Here is a 23,109-nt window from a genome sequence, read left to right on the forward strand (position 1 = left end):
TTATAGATACGATGTGGGGAACAGCATTCGCTCGCTCGCTCGATTGGTCGATTCCTGTAAAATTTTTTTAGATTTTAGGCTTTTGAGTGCATTTGATAGTTTATGACGAGCAATAAACAGACGAAATGGCGACCTTTGTTGCTAAGAATAGTGGTGGGATGAAAAAGAAGCCAATGATAATCTTAAAAGAGTTTTTTTTTCCTTTTAGTTTCAACAAGCGGCGCCAGCGACTGGCAAGCGTTCAAGGATTCACACTGAAATAACAGAACAACCTTCGTTTTTCATAAAATTGTAATTTACAATCCTTGAACTTGAAAACAATCCGAAGATTCATTGAAAATATCACTTACTGCGAAGCGCTCGGAGTTTACAGATGTTCAAAAGCTTTTTCTGTTATAGCGTGAGATTGAGGACAAAATTGATCATTACGTTTCGTCGCGTGTGTTTTTCCTGTGAGAAGCAACAAAAGATGCCGGCGACTGACGAAATAACAAGTTAACACGAAAATCAAATAACACCTAAACAAACAATTTTAGCTACCGATTTTCAGTGAATTTTTAAAGAACAATTTTCTTTTAAGTTTCAAGACAATTTGAAGATTCAACATACATACAACGTACTAAAATGCGAAAGTTACACACCGTAAAATTGATAAATAGGCCTGAAATGAAATTCTATCTTGTTATTGATTATACGTTGCCTAGCACGTGACTTTAATCAACCTAGGCGGAGATCTAAAATGACGGTGGCAGGCTTGGCTTAGTTATATCACTCAAAACTCGTTCCCGTTTGTCTCATTTGATAAAGAGGGAATCGTTAATGTTTTCATTAAGACAGTATTGCCTTGATTTTCTAATATTTACAACGAAAGCCAGTAAATTTCACTTTTCACCCACATTTACTTCCAACCTTTTCTTTTGAACCAGAAACAAAAATGATAGACGTTTAAAACACATGACATCATCCACCTTGTCAAATGTAATAGCATGATCATTTCAATTGTAATGCCTTCTTATCCCAACGTTACTTTGTTTCTTTGCTACATTAGCGAACACTGAACTACTGCTCGTACTCTAGATATGACAATCAACCACAAAATTCCCTAAACCAGATATTAAACATTAAACATAATCTAAAAAATCATGTGTCAATTCACGAGTTTGCTCACAGAGCACTTTGATTATTTTCTTTTACCAGTAAATTACAGTGCCTCATCACAATCTTTGCGTTATCTTTAAGACGCCTACTTTATAAGAGGATAACGAGAAATTAGTCAATTTATTCACCCAATTTCAAAATAAGACTTCAATTATTTCTTTACTTATTCTATCGGGGAGGAGCGAAGACCTGTCATGAGAGAGAGGCGGAAATCGAGCATACGTCAGACTAAGCCTCATTTCTTCTCCCTTTCGTGATGAAAGAGAGGAACTGAGAACAAGTTATTTAATTCAACATGGCGGCGAAAGATTGGAGGAACGTGGAAGGAATTGTGTCCGGATACAGAAAAACCGTTGAAAAACGTCTTCGATGGCTGCTTTCAAAATAGAGAAATAGAGGAATGACTATTAAGCTCATACGCACAGCCCACATGTTGCGCACTCAGGGTCGAGGTAAGCTTCAGTTTCTCATAAGCCGCCTTGTTGCTCCCTCAAGTTAAACCATCCATTTAGTGGACCTAGTTAAAGATTATTTCCACAATCAATAAAAATATTTTTTATCAGAACCAACTTTGCCCAGCCTGGTTTGAATGGATACTTCTCCAAATGACAAACTTAGTTCAAAATTTATTTCCTAAGGGAACATTCTTTAACAGAAGCAAGGTACCATTCATTCAAATATGTTCAATATATAATGCAATTTTTATTTTAATGGAACTCTTGTTATTGACAGTCTGACTTTGCTTTTATTTACCAACGTTTTTCTCACTAAAGGCATAAGATATGCCACTAGTGCTACAGAAATGTTATTTTTTCTCTTTTCAAAATGTTAAATTTCATTTCTTGGCAGAAACAAATGTTGGTTAGGTGGAACTGTGTATCAATCTTAAGCAGGGGTCTATTTCATAATTTAAGTCACAATATGTCAATACCATGGCTCAATTATTGTACTATACATTCTATATCCTGAAATGAATGGGTGGTGACAATTGATGAAATACCAGAATTTCCCTCTTTCTGAATTCCCTTTTTGTGCAGGGTGAATTTGCTTCTTCATCGCACATGACATTTGTGAAGGTAACGGTGTTGTCATGGTAACCAGCTTTATCATTAGTGGCAAATAACATTTAGAGTATCACACATTTCTTTGGAGTGGATCCCTTAAATCTCTGGGTTGAATAATAGAATGAGAAGCACTCCAATTACCCTAGAAATGTTAAAGACATAGGAAATTTCTATTTTCTACACACACAATTGAGTGAATTCTGAACTACAGACATCTTTGAAGAGTGTGAGAGAGTTGGTTTTCATCCTTGAAAACATTTTCCTTGTCATTCATCATTCCTTGAAGAGTTCATATCGTGAGGTTGCACCTCAAGTCTCTTCTTTTTTTGCCACTTTATCATATCTATTTATACTTATTTACCATTATTCAGTTTTTCAGAACAGGAATGGTGATCAGTCTCAAATTCAGCTTTCTCAGGACACATTAGAGACCTTTCTTGAGACTCACAGGAATGCATGAATCTATGCATATATTGCGTATTGCACATCTTTGCTCATATTGCATAGTTTTTTGTGATTCTGGCTCATTATGTGAGGTGAGTTTCTTGGGAGAGTTCTTGATTGAAATGTCAAGACTAATCAGTGACAGATTGCCTGAACTCATTCAAATTGACATTTGTAGGTATGCTGGTTGGATGTGAATTTAATCTTGAATTGAACATATTTTTTTTTCAAAATTGTGTCATTTACGTAACTGAAATATATGTAGGTAATTTAGTGTTAACAACTGGGTTGAAAACGTAAATTAGCCACCGTAAAGAGTAAAAAAGCTGACGTTTCGAGCGTTAGCCCTTCGTCAGAGCGATTAGAGGAATTGTGGGTTGTGTATGGATTTATATGTAGAAAGTGGAGCTACGCCATTGGTGGGAATATGGTGACGAAAAAACAGGAATAAATTAGTTGAATGAAAAGCGCTCGTTGATTCCGTGGGGATTAAGGGTGCCGATTTGAAATATAAATTTTTGTTCTAGTGTTTTACGGCTTTCCGAACTGCCTAGATGTAAGGAAAGGCCGCAAACTGCCATATGCTGTTTAGAATGATAAGGAAGGTTAAAGTGTCTAGCGACTGGCTTGGATGCGTCCTTGTCATTTATTTCCACATCGCGAAGGTGTTCTCGGAATCGGTCACCCAGTCGTCTTCCTGTCTCGCCGATGTATAACTTATTGCAATAAGTGCAAGTTATGCAGTAAATAACATTGGCGGAGGTACACGTAAAGTGATCAATGATCTTAATGGATCTTTTGGGTCCCGATATTTTCTCTACGTTGTGAATGAAAGGACAAGTTTTGCATCGTGAGCGAGCGCATTTAAAAGTTCCAGATTGGTCATTGGTTTGAAATGAACTCCTGACTAAAAAGTTGCCTATGTTTTTGTCACGTTTGAATGAAATAAGTGGGGGTTGCGAAAAGATAGTGCCAGTCTCTGAATCGTTTTGGAGTAATTTAAAATTTTTAAGAATGATAGATTTAACTGCGTGGTTGTGAGGGTGAAATGTAAGAGTAAATGGAATGCGATCCGTGTTCTCCTTCTCGGCCGTTTGTAGTGCTGCCTGTCGATCGATTTGTTGGGCACGGTGGTAGCCCGCTTGAACGACAGAAACAGGATAGCCGCGTTTATCGAAAAACTGGTTTTTCTCTACCAGAGAACCCTTTTATCAATATTTTCTTCAATTAATCCTTGTAATAGATCTTTAATGGTAAAATAAAACATGATGTTATTAATCTGCAGTTCACTATTATAAATAGTATTCATCTACTCACAATCATTAAAAATAATAAACATGCTTGGTGAGAGAAACAGTGGTTTGGTGGTCAGGTGCCCAGAACTCTGGGTCAGTTGTGGGTGTGATTTTATCTTAGAAAAGACACTTTACTTTCACTTTACATCCAGGATGAATAAAAAGAGTACAGGGAAAATGTCAAGGAAAGCTCTGACAGAGTGCTAAGGCAACCCGGCTGTGCTCTGGCAGAATGGGCAATCTGACTTATAAGCTGACTTAGCTCTTTGTTACCTACTTGTGATGTTGCACCACCTTATAAGAATACATTTTCTGCATGAAAGGTTATTCATACAGCTGAGTTGAGTTGCACCTCTGTTATTGTTAAGTAAACATTCTTTTGAGACAATTTTAAACCTCGCTGGTGGATATTACAAGTGTATAATTTCTACCCATATATTGAACAATAGGTTGTACAATCATCAAATTCCCATCAAAAGTCAGTGTACCTTCATTTTTCATGAGATCAATTCCATTTCTCTTTAGCAATTTTTGGAATAATATGCTCCTCAAAAAAAAAAAGAAAAATGAGATTTCCATTTGAACTTAATTGATTTATCCACTTATCAATTATTTATCTCACTGGCCCAATAGCCACTGTTACTCAGTTGAGTCTCACCTGATAATATTTCACAACTGAGAATGCCAGCTGTTAGCTGCCCATCATCAAATGAAGTCCTCTTCCTATGTAGGCATAACTTATAAGTAACTGAAAAAAAAGGAAAGAAACAATTAGAAAGAAGAAAGGATTTCAAACTAAGCTATATCTTTCTTCTTTCAATTAATGAAAGTAACAAAATCTGTGATTCAAAGAAATTACTACATGGGGAAGTGGATAAAAGTTCAAGCTTCGAGTGTTAATTGTAGTCTCTAACAAAGAAGCCTGGAAAACAAGTGAGCCATGAACACAAACTTACTTGTATTCAAATGCCGACATAATCTGTTCTCTTCATTGTATACATATATTTCAATGAAGGGGTAAGTTTCTAAAGAAACTGTGGTGCTGCGTCGGTGGGAGAGTATAGCAGGTAATTTAGTGTTAACAACTGGGTTGAAAACGTAAATTAGCCACCGTAAAGAGTAAAAAAGCTGACGTTTCGAGCGTTAGCCCTTCGTCAGAGCGATTAGAGGAATTGTGAAAAACGATTAGAGGAGTTGTTAAAAACTGGTTTTTCGATAAACGCGGCTATCCTGTTTCTGTCGTTCAAGCGGGCTACCACCGTGCCCAACAAATCGATCGACAGGCAGCACTACAAACGGCCGAGAAGGAGAACACGGATCGCATTCCATTTACTCTTACATTTCACCCTCACAACCACGCAGTTAAATCTATCATTCTTAAAAATTTTAAATTACTCCAAAACGATTCAGAGACTGGCACTATCTTTTCGCAACCCCCACTTATTTCATTCAAACGTGACAAAAACATAGGCAACTTTTTAGTCAGGAGTTCATTTCAAACCAATGACCAATCTGGAACTTTTAAATGCGCTCGCTCACGATGCAAAACTTGTCCTTTCATTCACAACGTAGAGAAAATATCGGGACCCAAAAGATCCATTAAGATCATTGATCACTTTACGTGTACCTCCGCCAATGTTATTTACTGCATAACTTGCACTTATTGCAATAAGTTATACATCGGCGAGACAGGAAGACGACTGGGTGACCGATTCCGAGAACACCTTCGCGATGTGGAAATAAATGACAAGGACGCATCCAAGCCAGTCGCTAGACACTTTAACCTTCCTTATCATTCTAAACAGCATATGGCAGTTTGCGGCCTTTCCTTACATCTAGGCAGTTCGGAAAGCCGTAAAACACTAGAACAAAAATTTATATTTCAAATCGGCACCCTTAATCCCCACGGAATCAACGAGCGCTTTTCATTCAACTAATTTATTCCTGTTTTTTCGTCACCATATTCCCACCAATGGCGTAGCTCCACTTTCTACATATAAATCCATACACAACCCACAATTCCTCTAATCGCTCTGACGAAGGGCTAACGCTCGAAACGTCAGCTTTTTTACTCTTTACGGTGGCTAATTTACGTTTTCAACCCAGTTGTTAACACTAAATTACCTGCTATACTCTCCCACCGACGCAGCACCACAGTTTCTTTAGAAACTTACCCCTTCATTGAAATATATGTATACAATGAAGAGAACAGATTATGTCGGCATTTGAATACAAGTAAGTTTGTGTTCATGGCTCACTTGTTTTCCAAGCTTCTTTGTTAGAGACTACAATCAACACTCGAAGCTTGAACTTTTATCCACTTCCCCATGTAGTAATTTCTTTGAATCACAGATTTTGTTACTTTCATTAATTGAAAGAAGAAAGATATAGCTTAGTTTGAAATCCTTTCTTCTTTCTAATTGTTTCTTTCCTTTTTTTTCAGTTACTTATAAGTTATGCCTACATAGGAAGAGGACTTCATTTGATGATGGGCAGCTAACAGCTGGCATTCTCAGTTGTGAAATATTATCAGGTGAGACTCAACTGAGTAACAATGGCTATTGGGCCAGTGAGATAAATAATTGATAAGTGGATAAATCAATTAAGTTCAAATGGAAATCTCATTTTTCTTTTTTTTTTTGAGGAGCATATTATTCCAAAAATTGCTAAAGAGAAATGGAATTGATCTCATGAAAAATGAAGGTACACTGACTTTTGATGGGAATTTGATGATTGTACGACCTATTGTTCAATATATGGGTAGAAATTATATACTTTTAATATCCACCAGCGAGGTTTAAAATTGTCTCAAAAGAATGTTTACTTAACAATAACAGAGGTGCAACTCAATTCAGCTGTATGAACAACCTTTCATGCAGAAAATGTATTCTTATAAGGTGGTGCAACATCACAAGTAGGTAACAAAGAGCTAAGTCAGCTTATAAGTAAGATTGCCCATTCTGCCAAAGCACAGGTTTCCTTAGTACTCTGTCAGAGCTTTCCTTGACATTTTCCCTGTACTCTTTTTATTCATCCTGGATGTAAAGTGAAAGTAAAGTGTCTTTTCTAAGATAATATCACACCCACAACTGACCCAGAGTTCTGGGCACCTGACCACCAAACCACTGTTTCTCTCACCAAGCATGTTTATTATTTTTAATGATTGTGAGTAGATGAATACTATTTATAATAGTGAACTGCAGATTAATAGCACCATGTTTTATTTTACCATTAAAGATCTATTACAAGGATTAATTGAAGAAAATATTGATAAAAGGGTTCTCTGGTAGGAGGGGAATTACAAGCTTTCTTGAGTTGGTCCACTGTTGTAAGTTAATGGAAATACCTGATTTACTTAACTGTGAGCTGAGTATGACTTTTAAATGCAGAAACCCTAAACTTGAGAGCCCTGAAGATAGGCTGAAGCTTTTCTCTCTCAGGAAACATGTCATGGTTGCTGAATGAATTGACACGGTTATATAGATATTCCAAAGTTAATTGAAACAATCAGCAAATCAGTTGTGCTTAATTGTTTAAGTGGGTTTTCTGAGGAAAATGACGGACTTTCTGCTTGGTCAACTTGACCAATAGACTGGTTTGCCAAGGGTACGCCACAAACTGACTGGCTGAATGGCAGAAACACTTTAAAACTAACTGGCTGACTGAGTGACTGGCTTACTGACTGAGTTAAAGTTTGACTGACTGGCTACGTGTCTCAGAGGCTAGGTGTTCGGACCATGGATTCACAAAGGTATCCGCGAGGTAACGCGAGGAGGTACTGGGGGCGACGCCACTAAAGCCATGGACAAAATTTGCATGTGATTTGAAGTTAACTCGGTGCAGTAGTTTGTGAATCAGTGCCGCTATTTCATTTCGATTTACAATTGCAGTGAATTTAAGCCTTACAATACTTCCTCGCCCTGCCATTGTAAAATTTGTTGAAATTATCAAGAGGCACAACTCATGAGAAACTCTTTTGTGCTGATGTATTTCAGGTAAACAGGGGATTGCTTGAAGAGACTAATTTTACCAGATTTTAATTGGTATAAGGGTGGATTGAAAGTCGCTAGCTGCGTAATGTCCTCATCATTCAGGTAAGTTATGTTTGAATAAGTACCCCAAGAGTATTTCGTGCGATGCATGATAAATTCGACACCGTCAGCTCGTTTGACTGAAGTCACCGTCGTTGTATAGTTACTCATATTTATCATTTGAAAATGAATTATTGTTTTATTCGACATCATCCAATCTGAATAACTAGCTGACCAAAACTTACTTTCCTTTTGTCAAAAGCTTGGAAATTTTGAAACCTCGCTCCCCTCAAAATATAAGTAAACTTTAACGAAGTGGAGATTTCCGTCAAGCTTTATTATGAAAATGAAAGCTAAAGAAGCACTGACTTAGTTAATTCAAGAGAGGAATTAATTTTTTGGTTGAATCCATATTGTTAAAAAGTGGGTGATTCATTCTTACTATGATATAGTGGTCTCCAATATAAACAAGGCACCGTAGTTTGATACAGTATTTCCCCACGCCGGACATTTGGGGTTGGAAAGATTAAGAAACTTACTACATATTACTGTAGATCAAACTTCGTTGCCTTTTTTTTTGTTCTCGGGTGTGGCATCGTCTTTTAGTATCGGTAAAAATGTCTGTTGCGGAAACCTAAGCGAAAGGGACGCCATTTGGTTGGCATAAACTAAAACCCAAAAGAGCAAAACGAAACGACCGAAACGAAACAAGCGAAACAAGCAGAACGATCCAAACGAAACGATCGTTATGACCAAAAGAAAACTACGGTGACTATACAACGATCGAGATGAGTGGAGGGGGAAATGTCACTTTAGATATTCTCTCGCATTTAAGGCTCTTAAATAATACGGCCGTCTCACGAAACTTTATTTTTCCTCCACGCGATCAGGTGAACTATAATTTGAAACTTAAATGTAGTTTCTAGGACGGGACGCCAGCCATATTGAATACCAAAAGCGTGTAGGGAAAGGAGAGGGATAAACAGAAGACAGTATTCATTGACACCGTATATGTTCGTGACTTTTTTTTTTTTTTTTGTAATTAAGGTTAGCTCGACGCCTCGCGCCAAGCCGACGACAATTGAGAGAATTTCTTTGAGATACATCAGGAATAGACCATAATCGAAGTGAGACGACTTATGTCGGCTAACGCCTGACACTAGGCATTCATTTTATTTTATTATTATTATTATTATTATTATTATTATTTATTTATTATTATTATTATTATTATTATTATTATTATTATTATTATTGACCCTTTTTTTTATCTTTTTGTATATTCTTTTGATCGTTCCGGTCATTTCGCTCTCGTCGTTTCGGTCATTAAGTTCGTTTCTTTTCGATCATTTCGCTCTGTTCGTTTCAGTGGTTTCGCTTGTTTCGTTTCGTTTTACTGTTTCGGATTTTTGTACATGCCCGTTTTGTTTCTCATATTAACTTGAGAACGAAAAGTGCCAATCATCTCCGATCTAGTCAATCAGCGCGTGCGAAAAGTACTTTCCTTTGAGTGGTATTTATACCAGTCCCTGGCGCCTTTTAACTTATTTTTTTGTAACTAGCAAAAGAAATATTGATTTTCGTGCTAAAATTTGTAGTCAATACAATTTCCTTAATCTGCACGCTGGTGAAGAAACAAACATATTGTGAAATTTGACTTTTTCCCGACCATTTGTTTTCTTTTCGTTCGAGTCAAAGCAGAACCAGTGATATTTATAGAGACATTTATTTTAGTTTCAATGATTTAATTATGACAGCTATAAAATTGCTATTCACGATGCCGTCACATCTCCAAAGACTGAGAATTTAGTTTTCATGAGTTGAGTTTCGAGGAGCCTGGAAATGTAATTACATATATTCGTGTTACCCGTTAATTAATGTTATGGTTTTTTTTTTGTTTAAATGTTTTCGGTTGTTTGTTTGTTTGTTTTTCGATAGTTTTCATGTTGTTGCATGTAATATCTTAATTCGAGGTCATCCCATCTGTGTTAGCTCTTTTCTTTGGTGTGTCATGATTCCGTGTCTTTTCTGTAGATGAGAGTTGTGAGTTTAGAGGTTTTGATGTCCTTCTTTCTCGGATCTTTTTTAGATTTTGGAAGGAAGTGAAGGGGAAGGAAATAGACTCAAGATCACTTTCACGTCAAAAGCAGGCATCTAAATTAAAGAAAGGAAGGAGGGCCGGGTATGGTTTTGTTTACTGTGACTGGGATTTGATTGAAATTCGATTTAATACAGACTAAGAGGTGTCATTACGTTCCCTATTTCCAAAATGAATGTTTGTAGTCACAATTTATTTCAACCTAACGAACAAGGGCGGACCAGTGTCTACATTTGCCACATACAGATTTCGTTTTCCCGGTTAGACTGATTGTGAAAAAAATTGTTTACAAAGTAATTTTACATTTGTCTTAAGAAGTTTGGGAGTGGCTCGAATTCTTTATCGTCGTGAATGACATCCGACCTCCTATTCAGCTTTGATGTGGAGGTGTCGTCGACTTCCAAGAAGATGCGTTCACAATTTGCTGTCGGGGTTCCTGCTGAACTATAAGCGTGCTGATTCAATTCTTTTGTTTCATCACGTTATCGTTTCCATCGCCGTCTTGGTTTACATAGATTTCTATTTTATGATGCTGGCAAACGATGTACAGTTGTTAATTGTTTTCTGGTTGCCGCTGTTGTAAAATTATTGTTATTATTATTGTTGCTTTTTTCAGTATAATTGATGTGTTATTGTTGAACGTCGAGAACAGAAATCGTTGTTATTTCTTTAGCTCTTCCAGTTTTTTTTTTAATATTTCTGTGTTGTTAATTAATCTTAAACAGTACACTTGAACTGATAATTTATTGATTTATTGCCAGTTACATATGATGGAGAAAATAGATTCATTTTTTTTCTGTATGTTGTAAAGTTTCCTTCAGATTGTAAAGGAAGGAAAGAAGAAAATAAAAGGTCCAAGAAACTATTAGCGTGGAAAGGGAGAGATTTGCTAACATTCCAAACTATCGCGTTCAGGACTCGTGTTCCCAAGGTGATTAAATATATTTGTGTTATGTAGTTTACTTCAGATTGCCAGAGAAAAATAAAAAACCCGCCAAAATTGTTTTCATTAAAGGGAGTGCTGCTTCGGTCGAAGAGTATAGCAGGTAAGTTAGTGTAAACAACTGAGTTGAAAACGTAAATTGGCCACCGTAAAGAGTAAAAAAGCTGATGTTTCGAGCGATAGCCCTTTGTCAATCGCTCTGACGAAGGGCCATCGGTTGAAACGTCAGCTTTTTTACTCTTTACGGTGGCCAATTTACGTTTTCAACTCAGTTGTTAACACTAAATTTAAAGTATTTCCAGTTTATCTTGGAAAACTTGAGCATTTACTCCGATATCTTTGACGATCTTGGTATTAAGTTTTTTTACACTTGTACAGTTAAGTGAAACTGGTTTTGTACAGTGTTCTTATTTAGTGACATGATGTATTTATGATTGTAGAACTAAGATTGATGGAGAATATGATTTAATGCAAGATTGCGGCCGTCTTTCACTTGTGAAATTTTGCTTTTGGTGGATGAGCTGCTTTGGGGAAGATCTGACTTTTTATCTCTTTTTTCAAGGGTAAGAGGCAATCTGTCGCAGAAATAATATATTGCTCATTCACCCTGAAAACGGTAGGTAGTTACTTGATCTTTTGATTTAGTTAAAAAGAAATGCCTCAAAGTCAATCCTTTAGGTTTGGTCTGAAAATATTTTTAATTTCATCTCTAAATGTGTCGATTCTTTAGTTGCTTCTCAAATATTTTAGATTATCTAAAAAAAATTGACATGACAAAGAAAGTGTCAGAACTGCCAAGATATTTCTTTATTTCCAACTTGACTGATTGGTTTAAGTTTTTATCTTTTGGCCTTGAAAATTTCATTTCCAGTTGTTGCTCAAGTGTAAAAAAAATTATTTAACCGAAACTAGAGGTCTAAAAATGTTATCGTTTCGTTTTGCTGGTCTGTAAGAAGCCAGGAAGTTAGAGTTAAAAGTTCAGATTTGATGAGTTTTCTTGTTGTGGTATAGTTGAACGGAAACTTGTACATTTCTTGTTATGATGGTCCATAAATGGTCTGACAATTTTATGTATATAATTATCGTTTACGTTTCCTCTTTCAGCTGCCTTAAAGATCATAGGTGTAGAAGATCAAGAGAGACGAGATTACCTTTTATTCTGGTGTGTAGCTTTGTTGTTCATTTAAACGGAAACTTGTTTGTAATATTCATGTGAGCGTTTGATGGTGATTTGTCAGGAAACATTTTTGTTGTCCTTGTGGTGAAGGTTTATTTAGGACGCATGCGGATACAGTGTATTTTCTGAATTGAACATGTTTCCAAGTCCTTGAGTGCCCTAGTTAGACAGAAGCTTGTGGGGGTTTGTTTTTTGGCGGGAAAAGTTCGTTTGTCATCCTTTTGGTAAAAGTCTGACAAAGTATGAAGGCAGGTAACGTTCTTTAGCTCAAATTCTTGGTCTTAATTTCATTTCCCAATTTTGCAGGTTTCTTCCACCACCCGAAGCTGATACCAAGGAACACGATCACCTTAAGAATTAGACCAGTGACAAATATCAATCTTGAAAACAAAACAAAATTGGATCGACTCCCAATTCAGAGAATAAAATGAAAAATTGGGGGTCGATCCGTCCACCATCCCCCACCACACCCCCTTCTATTAGAAAGTTTATAACACTTATCTACCTGTCCACCACCTCTCCCCATTCTCCCACCTCTCCCCAATTCAGTGAATAAAATGAAAAATTGGGGGTCGATCCGTCCACCATCCCCCACCACACCCCCTTCTATTAGAAAGTTTATAACACTTATCTACCTGTCCACCACCTCTCCCCATACCCGCCACATTTGGTCAGTTTTCATAAGTCATGTTACAAGTCATCTTCCTTATGGTACAAACAACTTTTAATACACTAGCACTACAGTAAATTATTACTGTACAATATTTTAATATCTATTACAATGGTAATATTACAATCTTGTTCTTATAATCATATAATACAGTAATATTACAATTATTTGATACAGTTTTTTTTCTCCATCCATCCTCCCCCACCACACCCACCTCTGGGGTCCATTTTCTTAATTCTCTTTAAAAGTTGTCTACCTTGTGGTAGTGACGCTTATTTCAAACGCATGCATTTCTAAACCAAACGTCTGTCTTAAGACACATACGTATTGCAAGATGTCGTTACCACGAAATAGACAGTTTTTACAACTTCTTAAAAACTGCCATCAAGAGATGGGCGTGGAGGAGGTTGACATTTGTTCTTGGTTTCTTTAGATGGCTATCCTTCATGAAATCTATGTAAAGAGAACCTCGAATGAGCAATATTGAAACACTAGGATAAAAATATGACATCACTGCGCATGTCTTTTTAACTGAAACCCATAAACGAGAGTTCTTACAATATAAATAAAAGAAATGGGTTTATTCGTTTCTCTCGACTATTCCACGCGGCAACACTTTTGCGAAAATCAAAGGAACCTTTAAAACAGAATTACAACTACACGTTGAACTGTAATTACACTTACCATCAGTCTACCATGAAATTCTTAATAAAGTTGTAATCTTCGTGTTACCTGAAAGACGAAAAATACACAAAACTCATAAAACGATATTCTATGGTACTGACAATTTTTGCTGATGTTAACCTTTTTAAAACATTAAACAACAATTGTACTTTCTCAATTATAGAGACTACATTGTTAAAACCACATAAGATAAGCAAATTTTTAATGAACAAAGAAATGTATTTTAGAAGAAGTTTGAAGTGTGGTGTCCCTGATTAATTTCACGAGTTGCAGAGCGAGGTAAAGCAGGCAGAGGAGCGTAGGACGCACAGCCGGCCGGTGAAACAGGCTGTTTTACGGTACAAAATAGCCAACTGTCCAAATCTATAAACGGATGGCGCGAGATGGCGCGAAAATATGCACGTATGTTAGTCCGCGGACATTATCTGTTCCAAAATGACGGAATTTATTTTCAACACTTTACATTTTGAAAAAACAAATTAAAGTTGAGAAAGCTTGAATCGTGAAATCTGATGCCCTACTTTCATGCTTGATGAAATCGCGAAACTATAATCCCGCAAAATACTGTCTCGACAAAATCGCGAAATTAAGTACCCACGAAATTAAGTACGAATGAGGTTGTTTCCTATAAAAAATTCGAATTAAATTGACGCAACTGTTCTCGAGAGCGGGAGGTGGTTCAAGGGCTTTAAACCACTAGTGAGATAGATTAAGCCTGCGCAAGCCTTGATTACTTTGGAAACCTGGCAATAAAAATTGCTCTACTTTAAAGAATAATAAAAAAAAGTAATTTCTACTAATTTTAATCAGGCACGTCAACCGTGTTCTTTACTGTCCAGTGCATAGATAATTGAATCCAGGAACAGAAACAAGAAAATAAAATCTCACTATTCAATCTTTACGGTAACTTTCAAATTGCATGATACTTTGTTGAATGCAATCATAATCCTACAGTTTACATGCATTTTTTTTAATTTGGCAAAGTGAGTGGGGCTGTGCTATATCAATCAAAGAAAATTCCTCACTGAGAAAACATGACTTGCTTAGTCTCCATGGGCTGGGAAAAATATTTACCAGCCCATATAAGAATTGAAGTCCAGTGCCTGAAATAGCTTTTTACCTTTTTATTGAGGACCCAATCTTTGCATCTCAGGAGATTTGGTGGGTGAAACTGACTCCTTTGTGGGTAACCTTTTAACTACCCATCTCTTGTAAACAGTTCAAGATCCCTTCAGTTTCTGAAACAATCTTAACTCTCTTCTCCTTGTTTTTTGGTGGACCTAGACTCCGACACAGTTCAAGATTCATTCAGCACAGCAAGACAGTCCAGTTTCCAAAATCAGATCAAGGCTGAGGAAGAGACTTTACAGGTGAGGCTGACTTCAATACAGGTCAGCTATTGGTCACCTATCTCTTACACACAGTTCAAGATCCATTTTGCACAGCGACACAGTTCAGTTTCGAAAACAGTTTTCACACTCCTCTCTTTGTTTTTTGGTGATTCAAGATTCATTCAGCACAGCAAGACAGTCCAGTTTCCAAAATCAGATCAAGGCTGAGGAAGAGACTTTACGGGTGAGGCTGACTCCATTACAGGTCAACTATTGGTCACCTATTTCTTACACACAGTTCAAGATCCATTTTGAACAGCGACACAGTTCAGTTTCGAAAACAGTTTTCACACTCCTCTTTGTTTTTTAGTGGACCAAGTCTTAGCACACAGATCAAGGCTGAGGAAGAGACTTTATGGGTGAAGCTGACTCCAAAGCAGGTCCGCTGTTAGTCACCCATCTCTTATACACAGTTCAAGATCCATTCAGCGCAGCAAGACAGTCCAGTTTCAAAAACAATTTTCACTCTCTTCTCTTTGTTTTTTGGTGGACCAAGTCTTAGCATCACAGATCAAGGCTGAGGAAGAGACTTTGTGAGTGAAGCTGACTCCAAAGCAGATCAGCTGTTAGTCACCTATCTCTTACACACAGTTCAAGATCCATTTTGCACAGCGACGCAGTTCAGTTTCGAAAACAGTTTTCACACTCTTCTATTTGTTTTTTGGTGGACCAAGTCTTAGCATCACCGATCAAGGCTGTGGAAGAGACTTTATGGGCGAAGCTCACTCCATTGCAGGTCAGCCATTACTCACCCATCTCCTATACACAGTTCAAGATCCGTTCTGTGCAGCAAGACAGTCCAGTTTCCAAACAGTTTTCACACTCTTTTTCTTTGTTTCTTGGTGGACTAAGTCTTGGCATCCCAGATCAAGGCTGAGGAAGAGACTTTATGGGCGAAGCTCACTCCATGCAGGTCACTCATCTCTTATACACAGTTCAAGATCCGTTCAGCACAGCAAGACAGTCCAGTTTCCAAAACAGTTTTCACACTCTTCTCTTTGTTTTTTGGTGGACCAAGTCTTGGCACCCCAGATAAAGGCTGAGGAAGAGACTTTATGGGTGAAGCTGACTCCAAAGCAGGTCAGCTGTTAGTCATCCATCTCTTATACACAGTTCAAGATCCATTCAGTGCAGCAAGACAGTTCAGTTTCAAAAACAATTTTCACTCTCTTCTCTTTGTTTTTTGGTGGACCAAGTCTTAGCATCACAGATCAAGGCTGAGGAAGAGACTTTATGGGTGAAGCTGACTCCAAAGCAGGTCAGCTGTTAGTCACCCATCTCTTATACACAGTTCAAGATCTATTCAGCGCAGCAAGACAGTCCAGTTTCCAAAACAGTTTTCAAACTCTCCTCTCTTTTATTTTAGGGGACCAAGTCTTACCATCTTAGCCTTCAATGCTTACATTTTGTAATCACCTCTTTCTCAAAGGGGTCAGAAATACCTGCAAAATAAAGAGAAATAGAAAGAAATTGAAGTTCAGACAAGTTAAGATGTTCTAAATTCTTGAGTTAAAGGACTTCTCTGGCAAACCCAAGAATTGAGCTTCTATGTGGTCACTTGGGGTCCCTTGTGTCATTTATACATGTGCCTTGTGTCATTTATACAAAGTTTTGTTGCTGTACCTGAAAATTGGCTGCAAATGCTCCATTTCCATTTTCCTACTTGGAACTCATCTGCAAAAGAAGCTTAGGAATATTGCTTTTCAACCAAAAAAAATTAATGTTTTATTAACCAATAGCAGCTAAATGTATCTTACTTGTACCTTGTAACCCTTGTAATGCAATCTTAACAATCAACATCATGTCATAAACATTTTGGTGCTATCAATAAATTTTAAAGAATTACTATTCACCAAAGTGGCATTAAATTGAAAACCTAAAGATGCTATATTTAAAATATACCATGAAAGCAATAAAGAATATCATAGCTTGACCACAGTTCAGCTTGGATAGTCTCCTTTTTCTTATGTCACCTTCTAAGCTGAAATTTTTTCCTCAAATAATCTCTTAACAAATGATTTTAACCCAAAACCTATCAAGAAATGTGCAATATTCTTGGTCTATTCTGATATTCTACACTCACCTTTTTTAATGTTTTATGGGATGTTAAAATACATTAATCCATTGAAGGAACATCTGAGTTACTGTCAATCATGCCTGTAAGGGGAATTATGACAATCACAAATCTTGTTGTTCTGTTTGTCTATATACGTAAAATTTTTATAGCCTCTAGTTAAGTTCGCATTTATTTTATACCTCAATGCCAGTAATTAATAAGTTATATATTTAATTAAATTTATCAATTATCGGTGTTGAGGTAGGCAGTTACCCCATAACTTAACAGCTACCTTTGCGTTGGTATATAGGGAAATTCTAAGATGGCCAGAAACGCAATGACATAATGGCTACCTATGCCTTGGTATATAAAGAAATTCTAGGATAGCCAGTAACAAAATGACTTAACAGCTACCTTTGCATCAGTATAGAGGAAAACTCTACGATAGCCAGTGATGTAATGACTTGACGACTACCTTTGCATCCCTATATGGGGAAATTCTAAGATAGCTAATAGGGAGTTTTAGATCCACATTTGTTTCTGAATACGCGTGACCACAAACGTCCAGAGGAGTCATGTGACCAGACTCCAGCGGTCACATTTGCCGTTTGCTGTCCACGTTTGAACTTCGGGCAAGGCAATTTCAGGTAGTTGAACTCCCTCCCTTTTTGTTGTCCTATTCGAAAGTTCTCACGTATTTCCTATGAATATATGTAAAGTGAAGTCTTTTCTTTATAACCATTGCGTTTGGGACGCTAGAAAACCAATCTTTTAGCAACATTTTGTGTTTAAAATAAAGGATTTCTACCCTTTGTGTTATTCAAGATGGCGGCGTACATGTTGATTTTTTCAGGTGAAATCCGACGTCGATCTAAAAAGCCGAAAGTCTTTAAAGTTCTAACTTCTAACCACAAACTGCTGGTTAAAATTTTCGCACAGCCCCATACTACATTATGCATTCAGTTCTTGGATAGAGAAAACAATGAATAAAACAATACATCGCCATTGGGAAAACAGATTTGTTTTACAATATTATGGGGCTGTGCGGAAATTTTACCAACTGCTGACCGCGGTTTGACGTTTGCAGTTGACACTCCAAACGTGGACCCAAAACTCTCTAGTAACGCAATGACCTAACGGCTACCTTTGCATCGGTCAAGAGGGAAGGCTTGCTTCGCTACTAAAAGTGACAGGAAGCAGAGATAAAATGATTCGTTATGCCCATGGAGCAGTGCTCACCTCCAGTATTTTACCTGACTGTCTCACGTTGTCTCCATTTAAGAGCTTTCCAATTGCTTTTCAGGCACATTTTCCATATAAGCACCATCAAACAGTAGATAACATACGCGAGATCTGTGAAGAGCCACTTTCGCTCATGTTGTGGTACCAGAATTGGCAGTTCAATCCTCATCAACTTACAATGTAACTCAAAAAGGCCGCCATGTTGTGGTTACTTTCTTCTAGATCCCAGTATTTTTCGTTTGTGACGAAAATTGCGTCATGCTACACGCGCAAATGCGCCGGAATATGCGTTTCGATCTGTCAACAAGTTGAAAACCTTTCGTAATAGGTGCCATTCTATAACTGCACGTGCCTTCTGTTGTGTACTTGAAGAGTAATGCACTAAAAAGACAATGTGTTTTAAAATGCAGAGGGGTTAATTTAACATCTCTTATCGATGCCAAAATTGCGACAAAAGGGCTAGATTAGATGAGTGTTTGTACACCGGTCAATATTGACAGATTGGGGACAGGGCAGAAGATTAATAGAATACATGTAATATATATGCATCCAATGTATTTTCATTCAAAACTTTGCCGGTTCGTACGTTCTGCGTACCTAGCGTAAAGGATTGAGTCCGAAGCTTTAAGGTTCGAACCCTAGCTACGTCCAACTTTTTTTGCATTTCTTTTTCTCTTCTTTTCCCTCCTTTACCTTTCTTTTTCCCTTTTCCTATACGGACCAAACAGGACAAACTAGCTATAGCCTTGCCGACTGAACGACGGACGAACAGCCAATTTACTACAAAACTGACCAATAACTTTTACAAAGAGATCTTGTAACGTTCAACTAAAAATCAATAGTTCACTCGACTCTGATGACTTCGGCTCAGGCCAATCGCCATTTTCGATAACAAACCCTTTCAGGACTGCTCTCACTTGGACGATCGTACTTCACGATTGACAACTGACTGATACCAAGAGAAAGACTGGGCCAAAAACATATTAATTTAATAAAAAACTCATTATCGCCGTGAACTGAATTAATTTGAAAATTTTGGAACTTTGATTCGAAAAGGGAAGCATTTGTTTTTCATACACGAAGCAACAATTCAGTACAGTGCCATCTTAGAATATATACTTTACTTTGTGTCATCAAAAAAACTCTAATACCTGATCATTAGCTCTTTCGAGAAAGTGTTGTTGAAGTTGAAATTTACCTCTATATTAACCAGTTTAAATTGACTTCAAAATAAAGGGGGTAAGTTTCTAAAGAAACTGTGGTGCTGCGTCGGTAGGAGAGTATAGCAGGTAATTTAGTGTTAACAACTGAGTTGAAAACGTAAATTGGCCACCGTAAAGGGTAAAAAAGCTGATGTTTCGAGCGTTAGCCCTTCGTCAGAGCGATCGGATACCCAGATTACCTTTCGAAATTGTCGCGTGCACTTTGTCCTTTTTGCAAAAGGTAATTTTGACCGGTAAACAATGAATAAGTCTACTAGCGAAGATTTGTGGCTATAACAGATCATAATTGTCTCAGACATAAAAAAAAAATTACTTTCTTATTTGCTCATCACAATTTTAACATTTTTTCTATTAAAACAGAATTAATTTATTTTTCCACTCGAACGTTGGAATCGTAAATGTAAATCAGACAAGATCAGAAAATTTGATAGTTCATCAAATCAGAACAGTTATCATGTTTTCTTGTTTAACGCTTTTACGTATATTGATGACGAGATTCATGGACTATTAAAAACATATTGGTTATTTTGGAATTGAAATTTGTACAGAAAGCGTGTTGATTTTACAAAACCGAAATAAGCCATTTGTTGTAGATTTAAGATTTCAGATTTTAGCCTGCTTATTATCAGGTATTAAACCATTTTATTTTGAGCTGAAAGTTTATACTTTCATTGAAGCAATTACAAGTAGTTAATCTATGCTCGCTCGTAAAATTGCTTAAATTGTATCTCTGATCATTCGAAGAGTGTCTGTTCAAATGAAATAATAAAATACAGTGCTCTGCTTTTGTGGGAGAGCTAAAAGCGGAACAGAATCAGACAATTGTCTTTAAGCTCCTGTAGGCATGGGAGGAGTATGTAAACAATCCAATGAAGGAGAATCCTAAACGCGTGTTAGATAGTAGCGTAACAATCCAATGAAGGAGAGTCCTAAACGCGCGCCAGATACTCACGTAACAGTCCAATGAAAGAGAGTCCTAAAGGTGTTTAAGATACTAACGTAACAACCCAATGAAAGAAAATTCTAAAAATGCGCGAGAAACTAACGTAACAATCCAATAAAAGAGAGCTATAAAATAGCACAAGATACGAACGTAGATATCCAAGGAAACAAGGTTCTGATAGTGCAGGAGATACTAACGTAAAAGTTCAATGAAAGAGGGTTCTGATAGTGCACGAGATACTAAACTAACAATCCAATCAAAAAGAAATCTAAACGTATATAAAGTACCAACGTAATAAACCAATCAAAGAGAGTTGGGTCGCATGCTTAAGTTCCAATTCAAACAAAAGAAAACTAAAAGTGCATGAGATACTAACGTAATAATCCAATGAAAGAGAATTCAAAAAGTACCCGATTTACTGACGTAAAATTCCAATTAAAGAGAATTCTAAAAGTGCGCAAGATACTAACGTAACAATCCAATTAAATAGAATTCTAAAAGTGCGCAAGATACTAACGTAACAATCCAATGAAAGAGAATTCTAAAAGTGCTCGAGATACTAACGTAACAATCCAATCAAAGAGAATTCTAAAAATGCGCAAGATACTAACGTAACAATCCAATTAAAGAAAATTCTAAAAGTGCTCGAGATACTAACGTAATAATCCAATCAAACAGAATTCTAAAAGTGCGCGAGATACTAACGTAACAATCCAATTAAAGAAAATTCTAAAAGTGCGTAAGATACTAACATAACAAATCATAGTGTAATATTTCTCCCTAGGAATTGTTATTCATGAGATGGTAATAAGGTATGGAGAATCGCTCTGGCCGGGAAAGCCCAAGCCAGGCGAAGGGGTGATGGTGAGACGGATCAATCCGACCGGGGGTGGGGTGGGTGGGAAAACGCTTCGATGCGCAGAACACAGCCCAAGGCCTCAAGTGAAGTGACAAGGAGTGATACAAAACACTATTATATCCAAAAATTCCTAGGGACTAATTACCAATGCTAATTGAGTTAGCATAGTGTAATATTTCTCCCTAGGAATTGTTATTCATGAGATGGTAATAAGGTATGGAGAATCGCTCTGGCCTTCCCAAGCCTACACCCACACTCATATGAAATGAACAATCACACACCCTAAGAAAAGAAACACAAAGAACTCTTTAATCCTCTTTCCAATCCTTACTTAATACATACTATATCTAATCATTAACAATAACCTATACTATAATAGTTCAAAACTTCAATAAAATAAATTCATGAAAAAACTTGGGAGAATCCCACAAGATGATCCTGATGTTTGTAGTCCTGCCCCGCTTGTAAAGGGAGATCCGCTAGTTTAGCCGCCACGCCTGCTGGATTCACTACTTGCTTAAGCTTGATATAGTGAAGCGCCGTCTTACTAGATTTCCAGCCAATGTGGTCCATGATTTCACTGAGACTTACGCTTCGCAATGCTAAAGATACAGCCGCCCCACTGCGAAACACATGAACTGTTAAATGACTACTAGATAACTTCCCAACTAGCGCGGAAACATAAATACTCAAACGCGCTTGAGCCGCCGAAGACTCCAAATGGCTGAAACAAACTCCGCCAGATTTTGAAATAGAGCGAAAAAGGAAACCTGGCGCAAGGTTAATACGTAACAGTTTACACACATCAAAATACATTTCCAAACCCCGGACAGGACAAATCAAAGGATTAGATCCCCGCTTAAAGGCAAACACATTTGCGTCACCTGACCTGAGAGACTTTGTCCAAACATGATTGAACAACAAACCAGAATTATCCGAGAAACGTAAAACATCAGATACTTTTACTTGTAACAAATCAGCTGCTCTATCACCAGAAAAAAATAACGCCTTAAATAAAGCCTGATCGCGGGCATACATAAAAATCTGAATTGCGCGCAAAGTCGAAGAATGCAACAAAAGGGCTCTAATGTAGTCAGAGATAACCAACAAATCGTTCACTAAGATAGGCTCTGCCTGGCGTGGAGTTACCCTAGCCTTTAGTTGTTCTTCCCGCACATTACTCAAATAAGTCTTAACTGACCTACAAGAAGCTGGATTACCTACACCTAACAAAGACTACCATTCTGCGCCTCGACCACTCTCTGCAAATATAGCACGCAACTTGCCAATCGGTGAATCTATAGTCCCAAATACCAAACGTTTAGGGCACTCACAATCTAGCCCCGCATTAACTCCCCAGGTGTGACAATCCTGTCTATGAACTCGTGTCCTTCTCCCAATAATCTCGAAAAATCTGATCATCCGAAGGTGAATGAACCGCACAACCCCACCCATAACCGGACGCATCGGTAGAAATCGCAATACGCACATGCTTCTCGTCTCTCCACGGAAGAGTGTCCTTCCAGTCGTCAAGGTAACGCCAATGCGAAATTTCCTCCCTCAAAGCGTCGGTCATAGACACTTGCCCATCATCCAAGCCAGAAGCGATCGCTCTACTCATTTCTCTAATAAACAATTTCGCGGCTGGAACAGCCAAAGAGAAAGATATGCATTTCCCCTGAAATCGTTGTAAAGTTTTGATCCAAACAGTCTTCTTGCAGGCAAGAAATTTCTCCCTAATTAAGGCCCAGGACTCAATCTTACGGCGCGGCACCAACAACGATTGTCGAACGGAATCCACGATCAGACCCAAATACCCCAGGGATGTGAC

The 23,109-nt window shown here is 37.5% G+C and overlaps 2 long non-coding RNA genes across 10 annotated transcripts; one reads left to right on the forward strand and one right to left on the reverse strand.

Annotated features, from left to right (window-relative positions):
- The first annotated feature begins 1,424 nt into the window (after window positions 1-1,424).
- On the forward strand, window positions 1,425-12,738 carry LOC113668220 (uncharacterized). 7 transcript variants are annotated; one of them, XR_016186387.1, is made up of 9 exons: window positions 1,425-1,610; window positions 2,602-2,758; window positions 6,405-6,494; window positions 6,606-6,664; window positions 7,957-10,174; window positions 10,902-11,021; window positions 11,596-11,649; window positions 12,138-12,195; window positions 12,517-12,738. It is a non-coding gene; the product is annotated as an uncharacterized LOC113668220 (long non-coding RNA). The 7 variants fall into 7 exon arrangements; XR_016186388.1 differs by lacking the exon at window positions 6,606-6,664 and having other exon boundaries at window positions 1,427-1,610; window positions 7,957-9,119; window positions 10,082-10,174; XR_016186386.1 differs by having other exon boundaries at window positions 6,405-6,664.
- Window positions 12,739-12,915: 177 nt separating this feature from the next.
- On the reverse strand, window positions 12,916-18,480 carry LOC113668205 (uncharacterized). 3 transcript variants are annotated; one of them, XR_016186391.1, is made up of 6 exons: window positions 18,251-18,480; window positions 17,039-17,112; window positions 16,579-16,629; window positions 14,685-16,397; window positions 13,565-13,612; window positions 12,916-13,333 (listed from the first exon to the last, which is right to left on the reverse strand). It is a non-coding gene; the product is annotated as an uncharacterized LOC113668205 (long non-coding RNA). The 3 variants fall into 3 exon arrangements; XR_016186392.1 differs by having other exon boundaries at window positions 16,579-17,112; window positions 18,265-18,453; XR_003445970.2 differs by having other exon boundaries at window positions 16,579-17,112; window positions 18,251-18,453.
- Between the last annotated feature and the right edge of the window lie 4,629 nt (window positions 18,481-23,109).

Source organism: Pocillopora damicornis, chromosome 4 (genome assembly GCF_964200805.1).
Source record: "Pocillopora damicornis chromosome 4, jaPocDami1.2, whole genome shotgun sequence".
NCBI classification, from domain to species: domain Eukaryota; kingdom Metazoa; phylum Cnidaria; class Anthozoa; order Scleractinia; family Pocilloporidae; genus Pocillopora; species Pocillopora damicornis.